The 10,744-nt window shown below is 33.7% G+C and overlaps 1 pseudogene; it reads right to left on the bottom strand.

The window, feature by feature from the left end:
• Window positions 1-578: 578 nt before the first annotated feature.
• Window positions 579-8,964, bottom strand: LOC112652333 (peroxynitrite isomerase THAP4-like; annotated as a pseudogene).
• Between the last annotated feature and the right edge of the window lie 1,780 nt (window positions 8,965-10,744).

The following is a 10,744-nucleotide window of genomic DNA, read 5'->3' as shown; positions in this document are numbered from 1 at the left end:
TTTTATAGTTTTCTGGAATAGAATATGGATTTTTTTTCTAGAGTAGAAATGTTGGGTGCATTAATACTCAAAAGAGTTAACTTCATACTATGTGTCTCATGGTGTTGCAGAAAATATTATAAAAAATATTATAAAAGTTTTTTTTTTCCATCAATCTCTCAAACACATTTGGAAAGTAGAGGAACCATCTAGAGTAGTGCATAATCAAATCTCAAATAGTTCAGTGGAATATCAGGTTTATTATATAGAAAAATAACCATTACAGTTAAAACAGATTCACAAAGAATGTTTGAATTGTTTATTTTTCTTTCAAGTTTTTATTTAAATTCTAATTAGTCAACCAGTGTAATACTGGTTTCTGGAGTAGAATTTAGTGATTCATCACTTACATATAATACCCAGTGCACATCACATTTTTTTTTAATATTCGAAATGCTCAGTAATAAAAATAAAGGCCTTTTATTTTAGTTTTTCTACGCTGTTACAGGAACCCATGGCAACACTCTGGAACCCATGAGCCTGCGGCCCCCCTGCACCTGCGGCAGGCATCTACGAAGCCGAAGGGTCATGACACACACTTGAGGTCATAGGGTCACCCTTTTGTAGGTGATGTGGACATGCTGAGTCATGGGCTGGGTGGTGGTCGCCATGGAGACGGTCTGTTCAAGTTTGCCTTCGGAATTCAGCCTGAATTTTCGGGTGATCTGCTCCACGTGGGGCTCCTCGGTGAAGGAGATCCTGGAGATGGAATGGGACGTGATGCACAGCTCCTACCTGTTCATCTTGCCCTCTTCCACCTCCAGGATCACTGTATTCTGGGCGCTGACAAAGGCCACCTTGTTGGTGTTGGGCTTGAGGTGGATGAAGCCACACTCCCTGTGCATGGGTTTGCGTGTGTCCAGGTGGAAGGGGTTGAACGAGAAGTTCAGCACAGGCTGGCCCACATGGGAGATGCACACCTCCTCCAGGTACTGGAAGGGCTGCGGTGTCAGGAAGGTCCCAGCTCCCAGCGGGTCTGACAGCCAGGTCCCCAGCATCCAGGACAGCGGTTCCACCACAGGGTTCATCGTGGGGGGTTCGGGGCTGAAGGGCAGCAGGCTGCTCAGGTAAGGGAAGCTCACTCTTCTCAGCTCCGCCAGCTTCTACAGCTTGGGCACCAGCTGTCCTTAATACCCATCATCTATTTAGCCATTTCCCACCCACCTCCCCCCACCCCACAAACCCACATTTTGTTCTCTATAGTTCAGAATCTCTTGTTTGCCTTTCTTCCTTCCTCCCTCCCTCCTTCCTTCCTTCCTTCCTTCCTTCCTTCCTTCCTTCCTTCCTTCCTTCCTTCCTTCCTTCTTTCTTTTTTTCTTTCTTTCTTTGTTTTTTTTTTTCTTTTCTTTCTTTTTCTGTCTCTCTCTCTTTCTCTCTCTCTCTCTCTTTTTTTCCAGAATTATTCCTTGAAAGATAGACTCCTTCATGAAGAGGAATGAGTTGATTCCCTATAAATGATCAACCTGTAAGCAGCAGGGCTATAAAAATAAATTTGAATATGATAAAATTAGAATATCATTTATAGCCTGGTATCACTGGAGTAAACCATGTATTTAAAGGGATAATGTGTTCAGTGTATCTTTTAGCATTCAGTCAAAGAAACCAAACCTCTAGGATTTGACCCTAATGTGGATGCTAGTTAAAGAGTCTCTATCAAGCTATTGCTTCTGTCCAGTGCTAAAACTAGCTAACAGTCCTCAGCACAGGCAATTGAGAAGGGAAGATATTAAGGAACCAGAGAAAGCAAGGATACTTTGGACCCTGCAGGGTTGATTCTGAACCTAAAAAGATGGATTGTAAACTAATCTTTCAATATCTACAGGCCTCTGACTTATAAGAAAGAAAGCCTACCAACAATTTATAAAGGCAATAGCCAAAAAAAAGAAGCTAAGTTCAGAACTTATTACTTTAAAATTTGATTATATCTAATAGTTGGCTCAAATGACTACTTCATGTATATTAGACCAAGAATATTCTTTAATAATGCTATAAACTAAAATTATTTTTAAAATATCCTTAGTTTTGACAAAATATAAATATTATTAAAAAGTTCAGTATAATTTTCAAGTGATTCTGTATAAAGAATAAAGTGTGAGCCAACATCTATATAGACAATTAGGTACTAAACTAAAGGATATTGCAAGAAAATGAATATTGTAATGTCTATCTATATTGCCAAGGGCCAACTCCTCAACCCAAAAAGATCACCAGAATAGTCTGATGATCAAGTAAAGCCATGTTTATGGGATCTAGTGTGAAAGAGATGAAGACAATCTAAATCTCAATGGGAGATCAGTGGAGGTTTTGATCTGGGTTCATGTGGCTTAGAATGGGTCGTCAAAGGTGTTAAAATAATTGAGATTAGTCAATATTTATGAGAAAATAATTTAGCTTTGGGAGATTCATCAAAGAAAAGGTCTTGAAAAGAATCTTGACAATGAAATTTTTGGCATCACAGGTATTATTGTGAACTATTTGTTTATATGATTGAATAATTTAGATAAATTTGTTTGTAGAAGTTTCCTGTAGCAAAAAAATGATTTGTTGGTTTATACCATCATCTATTTGGTCAAGAATTTTCTGGAATTAGGAGCTGTTATATTGACACAGATGATCTCATTTTTCACCCTGGTATTTAAATATATGGATGCATATCTAGTTATCTTCCCCCTATGCAAGGTCATCTGAGTTTTCTTGTATCTTATCTCCTAGGAGTTTTATAGTTGTGCATTTTACATTTAGGTCTGTGATCTGTTTTAATCTATTTTTTTTGTGAAAACTAATAAATCTGTGTCTAGATTCAATATTTTGCATGTGAGTGTCCAGTAATAGAACCATTTGTTGAAAAGATGGTCTTTGTTCCATTTATATTGCCTTGGATTCTTGGCTGAAGCTCAATTGACTATGTTTGTGTGGGTTTGTTTCTGGGCTCTCTACTTTGTTCCACTGATCTTTGTCTATTCTCTTGCTAACACCAAACTATCTTGATTACTATAGCTTTACAGTAAGTCTGAAAGTTAATGTCAGTCCTCCAACTCTGTTGTTCTTCTTCAGTATTTTGTTGGCTATTCTGAGTCTTTTGCCTTTCCATATAAATTTTAGAATCAGTTTGTTGATAAACAGAAAATGACTTGATTGGATTTTGAATGGAATTATTTTGCATCCAAATATCAAGTTGGGAAGAACCTATATCTTGAAAATTTTGAGTCTTCAAATTCATTAACATGAAAGCTCTCTCCATTTATTTAGTATTTATTTGATTTTATTCAGCATACTTCTGTAGTGTTCTTTATACAGAATTTTGTATATACTTTGTTAAATTTATACTTAAGTATTTTAATTTTGGGTCAAATAATTCTCAAAGCATTAAATTTTATAAGTCCTAAAATAAAATCTGGGGACTCATGAAGAAAATTTATGTTCTTGTCTTTTTTTGCTTCTAGAGACTGCCCACATTCCTTGGCTTTTTGACCTCCTCCTATATCTTCAAATCCCATATTATATCATGTCCCAATTTCTCTTTCTCAGTCTTGCTGTTTTTCTTGCTCACTCTCATCTTCTTTGTATAATGTCCCTTGTTCTTACATTGGTTTATTATTTTAGTACTAGATAATCCATGATAATCTCTCTCTCTAATAATCCTTAACCTGGTCACTTTTACAAAGACTCTTGTCATATTTGGAGTCGCTATTCAACACAATATACTATGTCTCCTAGTTTATGAATTATCTGCAATATCTAACATTGTCTATTCTATTCAATATATTTGTTGTAGAAATTGTAGCTTATAGATAGAGAAATTGATTTCATATTTGTTTATACACCTTCCACTTTTCTAAGTAACATACTAAGAAGCATACTTCGATGCTTCTTAAACATGAAATAGTTATAAATTATTTGATATTCTTGTCTACTAATTCTACTAATTTTAGCATCTATGCTATTTCTAGGTTGATATCCATTATTTTTTTGTCATTAGAATTTATGTTTTGCTACTTCTCTGCATGCCTAATGATTTTTGAAAGAATGCCAGACATTGTACATTTTACCTTGCTGTGTGATATATATTTGTGTGTTCCTATAATGAGCTTTATTATGAGATGCAGTTAATTTACATATAAACTGCTTAATATTTTCAGGTCTTGCTTTTAACATTTGTTATGCATTTATTATAGGGCTAATTTTGCTGCTATACTGAGTGAAATTCTGTTTAAATACTCTTCAGTATTCCCTGTGAATTAAGGGGTTTTCAGTCTGGCTAATGGAAAATGGGAACAATTTTCTCCCTTGTTTGAGATCTGGGTATTTTATTCTCTAAAATATCTGATGATAGTATTTTTCCTGGCTTTTAGGTAGGTTCTTTACACCAATAGGTTGATCAGTCCTCAGCTAAAGAATTGGGAGAACTATTTTAAGGTCTCCAGAGTTCTCCTTTATTAGCTTTCTCTTTTCTTTTTCATCTGCTTTGTAAACTTTAGCTACTTTAGCCTTCATAGACTCCCAGTTCCATCTTCAAATCAGGAAGATTGACAACTCCTATGTCATCACATTATAGTCTAGAAACTCACTCTAGGCAGTCATTTCTGGCATTGTAGGTATTTCTCATTTGTGACTATTTTTCAAGGATTACTGTCCTTTGTTCATGGATAATATAAAAAAAATAAACTTGTTCTGTATTTTCAAAGTGACTTTTTTTAGTTTTGTTTTGCTTTGTTTTCAAATGGCAATGTAAATCTTGCCACTATTACTCCATCTTGGCTAGAAGTAGAATATCTTACAATCCCTACAAATGACATAGCATCACAAACTTTGGGAGCTGGAAGAGACCTTCCAGAGGTTGACTGGTCTGTATTCTAGTGGCTCTATTTCTAACACCAAGAGAACTTTTTAAAGCCCATGTATCAGGATGCCTGGGTGGCTCAGCAGTTGGGTATCTGCCTTTGACTCTGGGTATGATCCCGGAGTCCCAGGATGGAGTCCCACATGGGGCTCCCTGCATGGAGCCTGCTTCTCCCTCTACCTGTGTCTCTGCCCCCTCCCCCTGTGTCCCTCATGAATAAATACATAAAATCTTAAAAAAAAAATAAATAAAGCCCATGTATCTGGAACCTATTCAGTCTAAAGTAATTAAAATAACCTCTCTGACTATGTGGGGGGAGGGAGGAGAAAACATTTTGAAAAGCTTTATTAGTGATTTTGTTCCTCATTCTTGGGTAAAATAAAAAGTTGTTCCTCATTCGTGATTTGTTAGTGATTAACAAACAAATCACTAGTGATTTGTTCCTCATTCTTGAGTAAAATAAAAAGTTGTTCCAAATCCTTAATTTCAGAAAGATAAAATTTGACATGCTTGTCTAACGGTAACATTGCATGTCAAGGCTAAAGCCCAACACATCAGTTAGTGGCCAAGTAGAGAGCAGGAAACATGCTGAAGTTCTTTAATTAAAGTGAAATTTTTGTATATACCAGTACTATTTTATGAACATTCAATTAAAAAAATAAATAAACATTCAATTATTTTTTGTTCTTATTGTTTTCTAGTCCTTTAGTAGGACTAAATACTAAAGTATGAAACTAAGAATGTTTAAGAAAAATGAGGAAAAATAAACAGAGATTGATATTTATCCCACATTTCTAGGGATATAATCCAAGCACACACCAATTTCAGTGCCCTTTCCTCTAGAATTTCTCATTTCACATTAAAACAATTTATGAGGAAAAATTAGGGATCAGCAATGAATCCAAGCATTTTTTCTGTAATTCCTGACTGTAAAAGTATACCTGAGCTGAATTTTATAACCTATTCAGAGATACCTTTATGTTTAATTCATTTCCTTTCACTTATAAGGATTTTAGTGGGTATTTGTAGAGAGACCAATTAATTTCCTAATTGAAAAGCATGCTTCCTTTTTTCATGTATTTTTTTCTCCTTATTTCCAGCTGCTTTTTGAAGACATTCTTCCCCATGAGATGCTAAACTCAGAGTATTATAATGAATATTTCTAGTGCCTTTCTCTCAAGTTTATATACAGTGTTCAAGTAATACTTTGAGAGTCCTTTCTTCCCCACATCTTTGATTTCTTACCATTGGACAAATCACCAGCATGAGTTGAATTATTTATTATTCCAGTTGTGAAAATTGTTTACATTTTCTAAAGGAAAAATGCAATTTTGTTCTTTTGTGTATTTAAATGGTGACTCTGCATTTTCCTAAGTGATTTTTTTTTTTTCACCACAAAAAGCTGTCTTAATTCTAAACTGAAAACCAATTGGCACAGATGAAAGAGCATTGCAAACAAAGAGCACATCCTTATATACAAAGATTTGCTTTCACAAAAAAACACTGAAAGAAGCCTACCTGAATAACATTGTTAGGTCTTCTTGTAAAAGTGTTTAAAAATAGTTCTTCTGTATTATAAACCAACTTTTGTTAAATAAAGAGGCAGAGAAATGTGAACAAAGTTAATATCTTATTGTAAGTCAAGGAAACCTATAATAATGTTAATTTAAATAGCAATTAAAATAAATTGACTTAAAAAAAGAAACAAGTACATTTAAAGCAAGTTTTGAGCTTCTTTTTAGGAGTTCTAAACCTTTTACTTTCCTGTGAAGATTTTAAATTTCCAGAGAATTGTAGGAGTGATTAATTTTATTATGCTAAGCAGAAATTCTTTTGAAAAATTGCATTTTTTTTTCCTTTAGAGAGAGAGGAGGGGCAGAAAGGGAATGAGAGAATCTCAAGCAGGCTTCATGCCCAGGCTGATGCAGGGCTCAATCTCATGACCCTGAAATCATGACCTGAGCTGAAATCAAGAGTTGGATGCTTAACCAACTAAGCCACCCAGGCAACCCTGAAAATTGCATTTAAAGTAAAACAAGATAATATAATCTTTCATTAGCAAAGTCCACTTTTATTTCTTTAATGTTAATCAGCCTGAAAAAAGTAAATATTTATGAAAGGAAAGCATGATGATTTTCTCCAAAATAAAATTTAAATAAGAGAAACATACTCTTCATAATCTAACAAATTTACTTAGCTCAGAATTAACATCTACTTTTCAGTCATTATTAATATAAGTACCTTCTAGATATATGTATTTTTGAAATAATTGTATATAATTGAATATAGAACACAAAATTTCCATAATATCTCACCCAATTATGCTTCTAACTTTAATGCATGACATCTGAGTATGAGATCAGAGAGGGAATGCTTGTAAGCATTCCATATCTTGAAAAAAAAGTATAAACTCTACAGTCAGAGGGGTGGAGCTCTGATTTAATTTCGGGGTTATAGCAATTTAGTGTCTGAGGCCATGAAATCTGGTGTCAGAAACACATAGGTTTATGCTATTTTGTTTTTTTGTGTTTTTTTTAAAATACTAGAGGAGGAAGTACAAATAGAAGAAAAGCTTGACACAATTCCTAGAATATATTAATTTTTCAGCATATTATTTTTTGATGAGTTGTAGTAGAATCACATTAGCTATATGACAATGTGTATCAAGATGCTATGGGTTTGCATAAATGTGTGTTGGTATTTTAATGAATAAGGGGTACAGTGTCTATATTAGAGAATTTTGAGAACTGTTAATGAGATAACAGGACACATCGTTTGTGCTTTTATACATAGGAGATAGCTCATATCTATTTAATTTGTGGCAATTAATCCATAATTATCAAAGTCCATAATTTGGGGGGCACCTAGGTGGCTCAGTCAATTATGCACCCAACTCTTGATTTCAGTTCAGGTCATGATATCAAGGTCCTGAGATCCAGACCCTGCTTCTCTCTCTTTTCTCTCCCTCTTCTTCTGCTTCTTCCCCTGCTTGTACTCTCTGTCTTGAATAAATAAATCTTTTTAAAAAATCCCATAATTTTCAAAATCACAAGATAAATAAAAAAGGTATTTGAAACTAAGAGAAAATGCTTTAACTTTAAAGGTTAAAGCTGATATATCTGTTTTATATATCTATATCTACATATCTACACCAATATATATCTAATCTTTATGCTAATTAAGGAGAGTTTCACAGATTTATTTATGAAAGGTTCTTCCTTCCAAAATAGTATAAACTATCAAATCTCACCTCTCTTGGCCTTATGAATGGCATTTCATTTCAGTTTGGTTATATAAAACAGGAATCTTATAAAACTAAAACTACTCAGAGAAACAATAAACTGAAGAAATAAAATATAAGAGCATACAGTATTTTTATTTTATTAATACACATAATGATATTTTTAATATTTTATATGTTTGTGGTAATTTTTATATAGATATAATTAACATATAACATTAATTTCAGGTGTATATGGTAATGATTCAATATTTGCGTGTATTATGAAATGATTACCACAATAACTCTAGTTAACATCCATCAGCATATACATGACAAACTTTACTTCCTGTGACAAAAACTTTTAAGATGTACAACTAGCAACATCCAAATATACAATACAATATCATTAACTATAGTCACCATATTGTGACTTTAATACCTATGCGTTATTTATCTTATAGCTTGAGCTTTGTATTTTTTAATCCCTTTTACTCATTTCTCCTACCTCTTGTCATCCTCCACCTCTGGCAACCATCAATCTGGTCTCTGTATCTATGAGTTCATTCTTTTTTTTTTTTTTTTAAGATTTTATTTATTTATTCATGAGAGAGACAGAGAGAGAGAGGCAGAGACACAGGCAGAGGGAGAAGCAGGCTCCTTGCAAGGAGCCTGACATGGGACTCGATCCCAGGACCCCAGGATCACACCCTGGGCCAAAGGCAGGCGCTAAATCACTGAGACACCAGGGATCCCCGAGTTCATTCTTTTTTTTTTTTTTTAATTCTATATATAAATGAGATCATATGGTATTTACATTTCTCTGCCTTATTTCACTAACCATAATTCCCTCAAGGTCATCCATGTTGTTTATGGCTGAATGATATTTCTGTGTGTGTGTGTGTGTGTGTGTACTATACTTTCTTTATTCATTCCTCCATTGATAGACCTTTAGATTGCTTTTCGCTATATATATATATATATATGAGATAACAGGACACATCGTGTGTGCTTTTTATACAGGGGAGATAGCTCACATCTATTTAATTTATGGAAATTAATCCATAATTATCAAAGTCATATATATCTCTATATATATTGTTTTGCTTTGTTTTGTTTTTGGCTATTATAAGTATTGTAATTAACATAGGGCTGCGTATATCCTTCTGAGTTAGTGTTTTCATACCCAGAAGTTGAATTGTTGGATCATACGGTAATTCTTTTAGTTTTTTTCAAGATCTTCCATACTGTGTTCCGTAGTGTCTGCATCAACTTACATTCCCGTTAGTAGTGCACAAGGATTCCCTTTCTCTACATCCTTACAACACTTGCTATTTCTTGTCTTTTTGATAAGAGCAATTCTAACAGGTTTGAGGTGATACTTCATAGTGGATTTGATTTGCATTTCACTGGTAATTGGTGATACTGAGCAATTTTTCATGTACCTGTTGGCAATCTGTATGTCTCTAGAAAAATGTCTATTCAGACCCTCTGCCCATTTTTAAAATTTGATCGTTTTATTGCAATTGAGTTGTATAAGTTTTTCATGTATCTAATTAGATATATGATTTGCAATTCTTGTCTCCTATTGGATAGATTGCCTTTTCATTTTGTTCATGGTTTCTTTTGTTATGCAAAAACTTTTTAGTGTGATGTAGTCCCACTTATTTTTGCTTTTGTTGACTTTGATTTTGGTATCAAATCCAAAAAGGCTATTTCCAAGACTGATGTCAAGGAGCTTATAGACTATGTTTGTTTTCTAGAAGTTTTATGGTTTCAGTTTGTATATTTAGGTCTTTGGTCCATTTTAGGTCTTTGGCCCATTTGTAAATTAATTGGCCGTATATGCATGAATATATTTCTGGGCTCTCTAGTCTGTTCCATTGATCTACATGTTTGTTTGTATGCCACTACCATACTGTTTTGATTATTATACCTTTGTACTATAGTTTGAAATCAGGGACTGTGATGCCTCTAGATTTGTTCTTTCCAAGATTGCTTTCACTATTCAGGTCTTTAATGGTTCCATATAAACTTTGTATTCATCTAGTTTTGTTTTTTTTGAAAATGCCATTGGAATTTTGATAGGGATTGATTAAATTTGTAGATTGTTTTCAGTAGTATGGACATTTTAATAATATTCTTCCAATCTGTGAGCATGAAATATCCTTCCATTTATTTGTATCTTTATTTCTTTGACCAATATCTTATAGTTTTCGATGTACCAGTCTTTCATCTTATTGGGTGCATTTATTCTTAGTTTAATCTTGTTGCGGTTGCAAAATGAAATGTTTTTCTTAATATCTCTTTCTGACAGCTCATTATTAGTGTATAAAAAGCAACGGACATTTATAGATTTTGTTTTCTGCAACTTCAATGCATTTATTCTTATAGGTTTTTGGGGGAGTCTTTTAGGTTTTCTGTATAAAATACTGTCATCCACAAATAGAGACAGTTTTATTGTTTACTTTCTGTTTCTCTTTTCTGGCCTAATTGCTCAGGCTAAAACTTCAACACTATGTTGAAGAAAAATGGTGAGAGTGGACATCCTTGTCTTGTTCCTGATCTTAGCAGAAAAGCTTTCAGCTTTTACCATTCAGTATGATGTTAGCTGTTAGCTTTTCATACATGGCCTTTATTATGTT

This window comes from Canis lupus, chromosome 13 (genome assembly GCF_003254725.2).
Source record: "Canis lupus dingo isolate Sandy chromosome 13, ASM325472v2, whole genome shotgun sequence".
In the NCBI taxonomy this organism is placed as follows: Eukaryota; Metazoa; Chordata; class Mammalia; order Carnivora; family Canidae; genus Canis; species Canis lupus.
The sequence above is the reverse complement of the archived record's forward strand: the minus strand, read 5'-3'. Positions and strand labels throughout refer to the sequence as shown.